Genomic DNA, 14,554 nt, shown 5'->3' on the forward strand with positions numbered 1-14,554 from the left:
GTGTAGAAAGTTGTTATACCCTTCCAAGTGAGCTCCTTCCTTGCACCTACAAGCATAAACACAAGAAACCCAAGTTAATTAAGCAAGCTCATGTCAGGTTCACCAATTGTAGGAATAGAAAATGGGCTAATATCCAACATACTATGAGTACATCAAAAACTCAATAAACATACATTGACACCCTCTAGTCTCCCATGAAAGCAACATAAAAAAAGAAAACAATACAATGTTAAAAAAACCCACTTTCATTTGTAGCTCTCATGTCCTTCCTTCTTCTCCATGTAATATAGCTCTAATGCCTATAGTGCACACAATTTGGAAGAAAATCCTTTTGTAATGATAACACTATGATAATTCTAGTAGATATGATTTAGCTTGAGAGGACAAAGGAATAAGAACCTAGGGACTCAAGGATAGGAAATGAGAGTAAGAATGCTCATTTTATTATCAATTCATAAGAACAGAGCATTGGAATTGTCACCTTGGATATTTGATTTGGCAATAGATTCCTTTAAGAATCCATGAAACATATGACACGAGGTGCCAAATGCATGATTGTATTATGCTTGAAAGTCAAACATGGCTAAAAATGGAAGAGGATCTATGATGTGTCATGTGACACCTCAAACCCACTTAAAACCAAGAATCTATGACAATGGAAGAAAATATGGACATGCATAAGGGAATAAGAATATATGTATTCTGACATATCTTAGCCAAGTGTAAATGGAGAATCAATGATGTGTCATGTGCATATGTCATAGTGATGTGAATATCATGTAGAATATTTGAATTAAAAATTCCTTATTCCAAAAAAATGGAAATTAGTGAAAATGGAATTAATAGTGGAAAATATGACTTAGTAAATTGAGAATTTCCATGGTTCGTGAATGATGAATTAATTAATTGAGAAGGTTAGTTAAGAAGAATAATTAGTGAAATCACACAGGATTAAATTATGGGTTGTTTAATCCTATAGAGAAAATTAGTAGATGATTGACCAATTTGATTAAATAAGTGCGACAATATCCTTTGATGAAATGTGATGATAAGGTAAAGTGATTGGGATGATGATGGGTAGAGAAAAACCCTAGACATATTGATTGATCGATGAAAAATGATAACATTGCAAGGACACTTGTCATGAATTCAGGACACTAACATTTAATTGACATTGTAAAATGCTACAGGATTGAGATTGATTAATATGGTTGATCATAATAACATGATGAACATTGTCAATGTTATTAAATGGTTGACAATACCATGTTTTGACACTGAGAGACTCAAAAATGTCAAAGATTGGATGATGTCAATGATAGTTTGACCTAGCACTAAGAGCCATGATAGTACTAAGGTCAGATTGATAAGATTTGATAGATTGATAGGTTTCCAAGGTACTGAAACCCACAACAATACCTAGGATTGGACAGATGATGATTGATTTGGGATGTTTGACATGTTTTGGGTTGATTAAGACTAATTCTAGGTGATTCTGGGTTGATTTGATATGATTTCAAGTAGATTTGAAATTGATGTGAAAGAGGATATGAATGATGAAAAATATTATTGAGATCTAATCAAGTTGACCAAAAGATCAAAATTAGTGAAATGAGAAAATGGGATGAGTTCATGTGGAAATGTGATGAAACCCTAGACATGAACCAATTTTGGGTATCTACATTACCATTTATAGACCTCAAGACATATTAAATGAGTCTAGTAAGGTCCCAAAAAAAATTCTAACACTATTCCCTAACTCAAGAGTTTTTAGTCAAATCTTGGTCAACCCTTGACCCATTCAAGCAATTACAAGCAACTTAAACATTCTAAGGACATTTCTTGACTCTCCACTTTCTTACACTCACCTACTTATATACATGACTCTAATCACACCCTTGGTTTTTTATACTTAGCCCTTATTCCCTAGTGGTTGTCTAGAACCACCTACAAGCCAAAACTTCTAGGACCTTTCACTATGATCCCTAGGTGCTCCTACAAAATTCCCCCCTATAACAATAAAATAAGTAGGATCTTTAGGTAAAAAATCAATGTCAATACCTAACTTCTTGAAATTGGTTGTAGCTACCAAAGTAGCCTCTATAGTAGGAATATATTTCCATTTCACAAGGTACCCCATGCAAACTTTGTGTCTAGGCTTATTTTTTACCCTGGAGTCAAGTATCCTATCTTGTGGCTTAACTAGAGTAGGTATAATGATATCCTTGACCTCTTTATCAACCTTTGATTTATTTGTATCCTCTATTAGTTAAGCATCTTAGATCTCATGACTAGCCATATTCTTTAGTTGAGCATCTTAGTAAGTTCCCAAGAACTCTATTGATTACCTCTATTTGACCATCAATTTGGGGATGGTATGTTTAACTATAAGCCAAGTTGGTACCTAACCTCTTCCATGGGATTTTCCAAAAATGTCCCATGAACTTAACATCCCTATTTGATATAATGTTGATAGGTAGGCCATGAATTCTAATCACTTCCTTGAAGTAAAGGTATGCTATGTAGTTGGCATTATTAGTTGTCTTGCATGATATAAAGTGACTCATCTTACTAAATCCATCCACTACTACAAAAACACTATCAAAACTAGTTCTTATCCTTGGTAAACCAACTATGAAATCCATGCTTATGCATTCCTAAGGCCTATTAGGTGTTGGTAAAGAATGATATAAACCAAAATTTGAAGTGGTTGCTTTAGTCTCTTGAAAAATGATACATTTCTCAACATATTTGATAATATCCCTTTAAATTTTTGTCCAATAGTATTGCCTATTCACAAGTTCTAAGGTTTTATTCAAACTAAAATGCCCACTCAAATTTCCATTGTTCTTTTTTAGGATGAGGTTTTCTCTCATTAAATCCCTTGGAATACATAATTGATTATCTCTAAATAGAAAACCATTTTGCAAGGTATAGTTAGCAAACTCACTATGAAAATGATTGATAGATGATAAGCATACCTTTTAAGCTTATAAAAATTATTCATCTCACTCATAAAGGTCCTTGAATCCCTCTATATCAATGCTCTTTAATTGAATTTCTTGGACTATTAAGATCCTCCTTTTCAATGCATCTACCACCTTGTTAGCATTCTCTTTTTTGTGCTTAATTGTGAATGTGTATTCTTGTTAGAACTTCATCCACTTAATGTACCTCGAAGTATATTTTTCATTTCTATTGATGAATCTCAAAGCTTTATTGTCTATGTAGACCACAAACTCTTTGGGAAAAAGATAATGCCTCCATTTCCTAAGAACTTGGACTAGTGCATAGAACTCTAGATCATAGGAAGAATATCTTGGCATAGCCTCATTCAATCTATCACTAAAAAATTCCATAGGTCTACCTTCTTGGCTTAGGAGTGCTCCTACAACAATTTGACTACCATCACACTCGAAAATGAATAATTGGTCAAAACTTGGCAAAACTAGGATGGGTTATACAAAAACTTATTTCTCCAATCTCTCAAATTGTTTATCTTCTTCCTTAATCCATACAAACTTGGTTTTTAGTCCTCCCTTGATGGTATCTAGTATAGGTGCACAAATTTCACTAAATCTCCTCATAAGAGCCAATCCATGGAAGCTTATAACTTATGTCCCTAGTTTGGGAGGGTCTATTTATAATAGGCTCCACCTTACTTGGATCCATCTTTAAATATCCTTGGGAAACCACAAACATTAAGTACATTAGTTCTTGTTTCATAAAATCACTCTTTCCAAGTTTAATGGTGAGTTTCTCCTCTTATTTCCTTTTTAACACTAACTCTAGATGATTCATGTGCTCCTCTTTTATATTACAAAAGATGAGGATGTTATGTAAGCACACTACTACAAATTCACCTATATAGTCCTTCAAGACTTCATTAATCCATCTCATTAATTTACCTGGTGCATTTGTAAGACCAAAAGGCATAACAAGCCAATCATAAATACCCTTTGTGGTTTTAAATGTAGTTTTCCACTCACTCTTTCATTAATTCTAATTTGATGATAAGCACTTTTGAGGTCTATCTTGGAGTAGTATTTAGCCCCACCTAGACAATCCATAAAATCTTCTATTATAGGAATAGGAAACCTATATCTAATTATGAACCTAGAATTAGTACACATTCTCCACTTACCTCCTTTCTTGGGTGCTAAGACCACTAGAACTACACATGGGTTGATGCTCTTCCTAATTAAGCCTTGATCCATAAATTCTTGTACTTGTCTTGGTATCTCCTTGTTATGTATGCTTGTAAAGAAGGCCATGTGAACTTTAAAATATGTGAATTCTAATGTATCATGAGATGATTGCAAGTTATGTGATGAGAAGAAAATGAAAAGATCAGATATGAAAGATATTAACACTATAAAGAGGTTTTTTAATTATCTCTTGCATTGAGGAACTTCATTTGTTTGTTACATGTTTGGGCATTGGGCTCATCTATTACAATATTGTGTATGTATATATGTACCAATTCCTATCAAGGTTGTAGAAAATCCTAATAGGGTTGAGGCTTCTAACAAGGACCAAAATACTTTATGCATGTAATAGACTCCTAATAGGGTCCATATCTTTAACCATACATTTTTGATTAGTGGATCATTTTGTGTGTATGATCCCCATCGAGGTTTTCTCTTGGCTAGCATTTCCCTAGCTAACAAGATATGGTGTTAGGAGTTCTCTTATTGCATGGTTATATTTATTTTTTAGTATAATTAGTTTAATTACATATGCAAGTTATAAGGAAATTAATAATAGCTAGTTTTGGGATAAATTTTATAGAATATTGATTCAACCCCCCTTCTTAGTATCCCCTATATCTAAAAAATTCTATATTATTGTTAACCAAAAATTCCCTTGCACTAGAAAATAAAAATCAAATGATAGGCTACTCAGCAGTCACCTAGCATTTTCAAAATTCAAATAGTAAAAGGTTTTCATGAAATAAGTTGACATTGGCTATTTCCTTTGCTCTATGTTTACACAACTGTTTTACACTATGCCTTAGAATGTTTTATGTTGTGATCATATGAATCACCTTTTGGTTCACACAGTCATGATGGGGTATGAGCTAACTATATTTCAAGTGGCAATGAGGTGATTGCACTATTTTTTCTCATTCATAGTGAGTTAAAGTGTTACTGAGGTTCAAGTCCTGATGGTGTGATTGCACTATTTTTTCTTAGTCCTAGTGAGTTAAAGTTCAATTGATGTTTAGGTCTTCATGGAACAATTGTACTATTTTTACTTGGTCACAGTGAGTTAAAGTTCAATTGAGGTTCAGACCCTTATGACATGATTGTATTGTGCTCACTTGGTCGCAGACTTGTAAGGTCAGTTTCATAGTTCATGGTTTATGGTGTAATAGTGTGGTAAGGGACAAATATTCAGTGTTTGAAGGATGCATTTCACACCATTAGATCTTTTAGATCCATGGCTAGTAACATCATGTTAAGAAGGGAGATATGATTATAGTTACAACCAAAATACTTCTTTGTTTCTCTTTGTCACAAGGTCAAGAGGTAAGCCTTAGGTCACAATGGTGATATTGTGAATGTGGTTAAGATCTCAGTATTTGTAAGGTCATGAGAGTTAATAAAAGGTGTTAAGGGTAGGTTGCAAAGTGGTGACAACTAGTTGGTCATGGTTTCACAAGTGATATCTATTAATGAAGAAAGGTGGTGGCATAGTTGTGATCATGGGTGGTCAAACATAGGATGTAGGGTTGAATTCTGGTAGAATGGTAGAATGATAAAGGATGATTCGTCTAGGTAGCAAGGCTTGATGGTTTGACTCTAGTTGACCAATGACAAAACTTATTTGGTGCAAATATGATAGAGGAAGAAGATATTTGATGATAGATCCAATCTTTTCAATCTCATCCAACCACTTGCATTGTTCCCTAGGTCTATAAAATTAAAAGAACACTCCATCACCACCTATTGATCCATCTAATCAGTTAGAAGTTGATCACCATTGTTCTTGACCTCTCAGATCTTTGTTTGGTGGACAAGTGAATTTCCACCATGTATTTTGTACCATGATTAGATATTTTCTAGATTTTCAATAATGGTTGGATATAGTGGTTGTGAAGTGATTCTCAGTCAGAAATATCTAGTTATGCTTAGGCTATAAAAGGATATTTGGTAACCCTAAAGGGAGAGATTCTTCTTTATTTTCCTTGGCATGTTTTGCATGTACAATTTAAATTCCCTTTGCCTCTGAAATATTCATGATACTCTACCCTATCTCTTTTAGCATTTATGTATTGTGCAAGATCTATTTGTCTTTATTTAATGTTTTGCGACTATGTGCAATTTTCATGATTGTATCTCTCTTAACTTGTGAATGATATATAAGTGAAATTTCTTTTTCCTTGTCTTATTCATGTTGGTTGTTTGATCTATGTGTCATTGTAGGATTTAAACAAGTATGAATCTATATATCTTTGATATCATAATATTTCAAGTGGGCATATATGGGAAAAGGTAGGATTGAACACCATATTTTGGTGCATCGCCTCCTTATAATAGATTAGGTAGTTTCTTTCATGTATTCCTTCTACCTTTTTCTCTTCAATTATAGTTTAGCTGCATCTTGATAGCTAAGGAAGATGACCTTCTCTAGAGACTCAACCTCATAGTTCAAGTCCCACATCTTGGAGGTTGTTTCCATATTTCACAAGGTTATCCTTAGGTAAAAAAATTAGAGTAGTGTGTAAAATTTTGCCACAATATTTTTTGGCATGCCTGGTAGGATTATATTTAGAAGATTCCAAGTTCATTGGTGTCAAAGAAGAAAGGTTCCAATATGTGTTAAGAAGATAGTGTTGTTCTTTGTTTTTTTGAGCCTTTGAGAGGCTCACATTCAAGCACTTGGTGACTCTACTCTATTCCAAATCTAGTTTCTAGACCAAGTTTTTGTGATTCATGCTCAAAGATGAAACAAGGGCATCTTCTAGAGGTAAGTTCCAATACTAGGAGCTTTCATTTTCTAATCCAAGAAGAAAGGCTAGGGTATCTCTATCACCAATTAGGAGGGAAATAGTAACACATACCCCTATAAGATCCATCTCCACTCCTATTGTTAGATCTCAGCCTAGAATACCATCTTCTCATATCAATAAATCACTTGCTTACATTGCTAGAGCTCTTTCTTTCACCACCTTTAATGGTGAAAGTCCTCTCTTATTAGCCCAAAGACATGACACACCAGTATCATCTCTTAAAATTATACCTAAGCTTACTGTTGAAACCTCCATCTCCCCCCTTAGAACACATCCAAGAAGTTGCAAATGTTTGTAATATACACAAAATATCTAAGGATGATGTTATTGTTAGGCTAGGCTTCTAGCTTCATCCTTTAAGGGGGAAGCACTACAATGGTATAGAGGCTTGCCTCATAACTATATTTCTATTTGGGATGGGGTAGGAGTAGCCCTATGCAAGCATTTTGAGGACAAAAGTGATCATCTATCACTTTTAGAAAAACTAACAACTATCAAGAGTGCACCCCATGAATGTATGACTAATTTTAATTATAGATTTCAAAAGACATGAGACAAAATGTAAACTATAGTAAATCCTTCTCCTAGTAATTCATTCTTGTATTACCTAAAAGCCTTTAATAATGATATTTCTACCACTCTACAATCTATTTGAGGGGACACTCTACCAAATGCTTATAAGGTTGTCACAAGAGCTGAAAATATCTTGATACAAGGAGATAAGTTAGCTCCAAGGCCCCCAATACCCTTCTTCCCTAACATGCCCAATCATCAACCTACTATAGCCACTATTCATACTTCCTCTATGAGTCAACATCTTGTTGTGATCCTACTAGCCTCCACATCCTCTAATGGAGTTGATAGGATTGAAGCCATGATGAAAACATTGATACAAAATATAGAGAAAATGTTGCAGGATCAAAAAAAGAAGATGGAGGATGGTAGTTCAGTAATGAAAAAGATGGGTAATGAGTTGGTGATTATGAAGAGGTAGTAAGCTAAAAATAATAAGCCTCCCAAACTCTAGTATTAAGGTCCCATTCATAATAGATCCCAAAACTAGAGTCATGTCGTTTATAATCAGAATAGTGCTATCGATAAACAACAAACCCCCCACCCTGCCAATGCTACAAATACCAACCTAAATAAGGCTTTAGTCCCTTAGAACAATCTTGCTAAAGATCAAGATTTATTCCCTTCTTGTAACTACTCCTATGGATATTGTATGTGTCAAAAGGAAAAACCTTAGATGGCATTAACTATACCAAAACAAGAAGTTGACCAGCAACATAATGCTAATCAACCTATTGATGCTTCTCTATGAGGAAGTTGCTCCTTCATGAACCGTTAGGTGGAAATCCCTTGTAATGTAAACCAAGATTCTTGTGATTACAATACTAGGAGAAAAAGAAGAGATGTAGAAGATGCTATGCCTCCTCCTCCTAATCAGGCCTCAACATCAAGCACAATACCTCATGTATAAGCAATCAATGAGGAACACAATGCTATTCAACCTACTAATTCTTCTCCACAACAAATTCAAAATGATAATAGGAGAGATGTGGGTGTTCCTCAAGTTGTTCCATCTCAACCTTCTACACATGTAGCTCCTAAGGTTTCTACCAAGGCACCTAATGCATCTTTTAGTGTGGTAGATTAAATGAAGAAGACCAATGTGAAAGTTTCTATGTGGGATGTTGTGGCTATCATACCACTATAGAAGAGGCTGCTACAATAGGAGTTAGAAAGCATTGAACTTAGAGATCAACTACCTACAGAAGAGAGTGTGACAAGCCTGGTGTAACCAAGCAAAGAAGGAGAAAAAAGTAAGAAAATGAGATTTCCTCCTTTCTATGTCTCTTTAATTTTAGGAGATAAACTATTGAATAATTACATGATAGATTTAGGGGCTTGCAGCTCAGTGATGCCTAAGTGTGTTGCTGATATCCTAGGAATGAAGTATGAGCTTATTGTTGAAGATGTATTGTAGGTAGATGGTAGTATTCTCAATACTATGGAGATCCTTAGGAATGTTGAAATAGCCCTACATGCATGCCCTAGTTGTACTATTGTTCAAGATATATTAGTTGTTGAGGTCAAACCACACTTTGGTATCTATATTTCTGTGGACTTTCCCAGCCAAATAGGTGGTTACATATCCTCTGATTGGCCATACATGTTTTCTAGAACCATTATACCTCCATCATGTTGAGCCCTAGACTCCTAATCTCATCAACATGAATTGCACCATCCTAGAGATAGATGAGAATGACATAGAAAATGAGCCTACCACTTCTCTAGTAGAGATACCTAATTTCCTCTTAGATGAATGGGATAATACATATCCGTTGATCTTATATTAGAAACCTTGGAGATAGTCCTTGGTACTTATTGTATATTAGACAAAGATACTCTTGTCCCTAACCTAATGAAGAATAAAGAAGATACAAGTGGGACATGGATTATGTACTTTGATGGATCAAGAAACAAAATGAATTAGGGGCTAGTGTGATGTTGGTTTCTCCTAAACTAGAAAGGTATGAATTCATATTTAGGCTTCAATTTAGTTGTACTAATAATGTGTCCAAGTATGATGAATTAATTTAGGCTCTTCTACTTTCTCAAAAATGATGAATTCAAGTCTTAAGTGTATATGGAGATAGTGAGCTGGTGATTAATTAGGCAAGGAATAAAAATATCAGCAATAATGGTTTGATCAAGTCTTATAAACATAGTGTACGATATTTTCTTGAAAGTTTCAATGCATTTAATATTTAGAGCATCCCTAGAAAAGGAAATAGACAAATCGACAAACTTGCAATAGTGGGTGCATCTTATGATGTGCCAAGGAGCCTTGAAGATGAGAAGAGACAAAAGATTAAAATGGTGGTTAGACCTATTTTCCTTGGTAATAACATCAATTGGTACATCTTTGAATCTAATGCACAAATTGTAAGTTTTTTATAGAATGAAGTAGAGTTCCTAGATAGAAATCAATTAAAATTGCATGAACTTTATTATGATCAAATCATCAACCTCAGCTCCAATAAGTTTCCCAAGGGTCTTATTACCTTAGAGAGTGTCTTCTATCTTGATGACTAAGAAAGCGATAGAGGAATGAACCTTGCTGCAAGAAAAGATGATCATAAGCTAGTTGTAGTTGTCGATGGAAGGACACTAAAAATGAGGAAGGTATGTTCCAAAACTATTTAAGAAAGTTTTTTTCATCTATGTCAAGAATTTAATGATGTATTTTCTTTAACATATGATAATTTAATGGGTTTTGACCCAATTCTACTTCAACATACCATAGATTTAGTTGATAATGTCAAACCTTTAGGAAAAAGCAAAGGCCAATGAATCCCAAGAGTGAGCCATTAATGGGAAAAGAGCTATCCAAATTGGTTGAGGCCAATATCATTTTTCTTATCAAACATTCCTCTTGGGTAGATAACCTTGTCCCTATTAGGAAAAGGATTGGAGAAATCAAATTATGTGTAGACTTTAGGGATCTTAACCAAGCCTCCCTTAAGGATCATCACCCTCTCCCTTCCATGGAACAGATATTGTTTAAGGTTAGTAGTCCAAGAGATTCTCTTTCTTGGATGGATTCTCAAGTTATAACCAAGTGTTAGTCAAGAATGTTGATATGTATATGACTACTTTCACCACCAAATGGGGTAGCTATCTTTATAGTAAAATTCCTTTTGGACTAACAAATGTTGGTGCTCAAAGAATGTAGTAGATCATTTTGACCATCTCAGATAAGTATTTATAAGATGTAGAGAGTATGTAGTATCTTTGAATCCAAGAAAGTGTGTCTTTGCCACTAATCAAGGGAAATTTTTATGAGACATTATATCTAAGGATGGTTTGACCAATAATCTAGAGAGAACAAAGGCAATACTTTCTCTCTCCCTTCCTAGTCATAAGAAAGGTCTACATTTCATCTTGGTAGAATAAATTTTGTGAGGAGATTTATACCTAATTTAGGTACCATGGTAAAACCTCTTACAACTATGCTTAAAAATAATATGGTCTTTTCATGGACCAAGGAGGGGAAAGAAAGTTTGAAGAGATCAAAGCAGCCATAGCCTTAGCCCCTACCCTTATCAATCTAAATTTTGATAAGGATTTCATTCTTTACACTTTAGGAGGAGATTCAAGTATTTATGTTTTTTTGACTCAATTGAATGATAAGAATGAAGAGTATCCTATTGATTTCTTTAGTGAAGGGTTGAAGGAGTATGAAGACAAATATAGCTATGTGGAGAAGAAAGCCCTTGTGGTCATAAGATCTTTGAAGAAATTTAGACCTCTTCTATCGTACAATAAGATCCACTTATTGTTCCCTCATGCAAGTGTTAAAGATTTCCCATTGAGAAATATTATTAGTGACAAAAGAGAAGGTTGGATCACTGAGGTGATGAAGTATGATGTGGACATCCAGATCACTAGGTTGGTAGGAGGGAAGGGATTGTGCAAGAAAATAATCTCATCTCATGAATCAGATGAAGAAGCTTCCTTGGTGTTGATAGAACAATAGGAAGTGAGAGATGACAATCTAAGGAGTTAGATAGATGGCATGATGACCTTATCAAGAAATGGATATGCTTAGGAACTAGATAGGGCAAAAAGAAGATAGCTTAGATTGTAGTCCATTCCTCATGCAATAGTTGATGATATTCTATTTAGGAAGTACTTCAATGGAGATTTTTAGAGGTTATTGGTGTAGATCAAGTAGAGAGAATTATTATGGAGCTTCATGATGGTTCTGATGATGGCCACTTTTCAACGAGAATAACTACTATTAAAATAATGAAGGTAGAATATTACTGGCCTTCCTTATTCCATGATTGCCATAGGTATGTTAGAAAATGTGAAAAATGTGTTTTCTTTTTAGGCAATAAAATGTTTACTACTCTTCCACTTCATCCTATTCAATTGGATCAACCTTTTTCCCAACTGGGATTAGATTTTATTTGTCCTATTAATCCTTCTTATAGCTCTAGTCACAAATAAATTCTAGCTACTATCGATTACTTTACTAGGTTGACAAAGGCAATTGCATTACAAGATGATGCTAAGAATTCAGTTGTTGAATTCTTAGATAGAGTTGTTACAAGGATTAGTTCCCCTTCCACAATAGTTTTAGAAAATGCAAAACCATTTGTAGGATCTCAAATTTGTGCATGGGTGATTGATCATGACATAAACCTAAGAACTTCTTCTAATTACTACCCCCAAGGTAATTGTTAACTAAAAATGCGAGAATACTTTGATTATGTGCATTATGTCCTAAGTCCCAAGGTTAAGTCATGTTTTAATATTTTTGTGGGGCTATAACTTTTCATACCATTAGATATTCCTAGATCTATGGTCATCACCATATCTCCTTATGAATTTACAAGGGTTTTATGGAAGGTGAAAAAGAGACAAATGGACATGTAGCATGGTGGACCCTCCTTCCTCAATTCTAGTAGAATGCATCATACATCATCCAAACCATTAATATTTCCAAGAACAAGGGTCCTTGCTATGTCATTATGGAAAGCTCAAAGTACATCTATCCTAAAGGTACAAATTTGTAATAAGTTTCTCAAGAAAAAATACATTTTGCAAAAGTTACACTTGACAACATTGACAATAAATTGTCAAACCCAAGTAACTTTCAATTTTTCAGTTATATATATGTATTGGAAGTTTTAAAATGTGAAAAAGGGGTATAAAACACCATTACACACCTAGGAGAAGGTTTGGCATTCATATTTTTTGGATTCAACTTTCAAGTAATAACAAACTTTAAGCATTTTCCTATTTTAGTCATCTTGCACACTTAAAATCTAAATGTTCATGAATTGATTGGGTTTACTAGTTTACATTTCTAATTAGGGGATTGAATGTAAATTTATATTTTCTATTTGGTTTCTTGAAATTATATTTAGGTAGGTGTTTGGAAATCATTTTGTAACAATATGGTTTATTTCCCTAATTGGAGTAGCATTAAGGATAATGGGTCTCAAGTGAATTCCAATTGTCAAATCCCTATGGCCCTTTGGAATCAAGAAGAGAAGTGTGTGTGTGTGTGTGTGTGTGTGTGTGTGTGTGTGCATGCATTTTGTGGTGTTTAGGAGTTGGTTTTATATTTTTAAAGGAAATCCCTAGATGAGTAGGAGGCTACTTGGATAGGTGAAGTTTAACAAGACAAAGGCCAAAAGCCTAGTAGTTGTACTAAAATGTTAAATCCAGTTATTTTTATGAAAGGAGTAATAAATTAAGGTAAACCAAGCTACAAAAAAAGTTTTGGGGTAGTCATCTTGGAAGGTTTTTGAATGACCCTAGTGAATTATTATTTGGAATCCTTAAAACCCTTTAAAATAGGGGTAATCTAGAAAAGGGTTGTATAGACACATTGGTGACCTAAAAATAGATGAATCTTGGAGTACTCTAAAAAGTGTATCTTAATCTAGAGTTTTTTGGACAAGTCCTTTGGAAATTTTCAAAACTAGAAACCAAAATGTCAATTAGAAGGCCTAATTGCTACCACCAATAATAGCCCTCATAAATAAGAAAGTCTTGAGATAATATGAAAACTAATGACTCAAACCTCTTCAAGAACCTTAAGAATCATGAAATACATTAGAATGGAAGTTCTACTATTCATGGAAGTCTGGTGAATATCTTGGTTCATCTTGTGGTGGGGTTCAAGACAAGGTGTAAAGCTTAACTTCAGAGGTGGTGAAGAGTTTTAAATTGATGGGAGTGGGTTGGTGAACTAGGGGAATAAAGGAAGTATTCCCTTCATAGTAGAGTGAAGATAATATCATAAGAAGGCTATAGAAGATCCTTGGGTGCCTTGGTGGTTAGACTAAGGTGGAGTAGGCATCCCTCCTCACCAAATTGGTAAAAAAGCTAATGAAAGATTTGGGGATATATAAATGCATGTTTGACTTGGAAGGAGAGTTAGTAGGTGAGAGAACCATAGTGATGAATGTAGATCTTGCAAGGGATTTGAGATAACAAAGGGACAAAAATAGGCTTCTAGAAGAGTCATTAGAGGCCATTAAACAAAAACTTGAAAAGGTTGTAGAGACAATGGAGAAAGTTAAAGAGAGACTAGAAGGGACTAAAGATAAGGGAAAAATCCATATATGAAGAAGATATACAACCTGAACCAAATCCACCAATGCTAGAAAAACCCTTCCTCAAAACCCCTAGGGAAATGACTAAAAATTAATTGGAAGGTATACCATTGTTCATAGGTAATGGATTTAGCATTGGTAATAGAATTGATAGAGGGCATGGAGAATCAATTTGAGTATGAAGGAGTCATAGAGGCTCAAAATGTGAAAGTTACAAAGGAAAGATTGAAGGGACCAACCTTAACTTGGTGGAAGTTTCTCCAATAAGAGAGGGAGAAAGAAGGAAATGATCCAATAATTAATTGGAAGGCCATGGTGGCAAAAATTAGGGATAACTATGTACCTAGGGATTATGAAATGCAACCTCATAAGAAAATACAAAGTTGAAAATAGATGG

The sequence above is a fragment of the Cupressus sempervirens genome, chromosome 2 (assembly GCF_028749045.1).
Source record: "Cupressus sempervirens isolate cs-2001-9-10 chromosome 2, ASM2874904v1, whole genome shotgun sequence".
Taxonomy (NCBI): domain Eukaryota; kingdom Viridiplantae; phylum Streptophyta; class Pinopsida; order Cupressales; family Cupressaceae; genus Cupressus; species Cupressus sempervirens.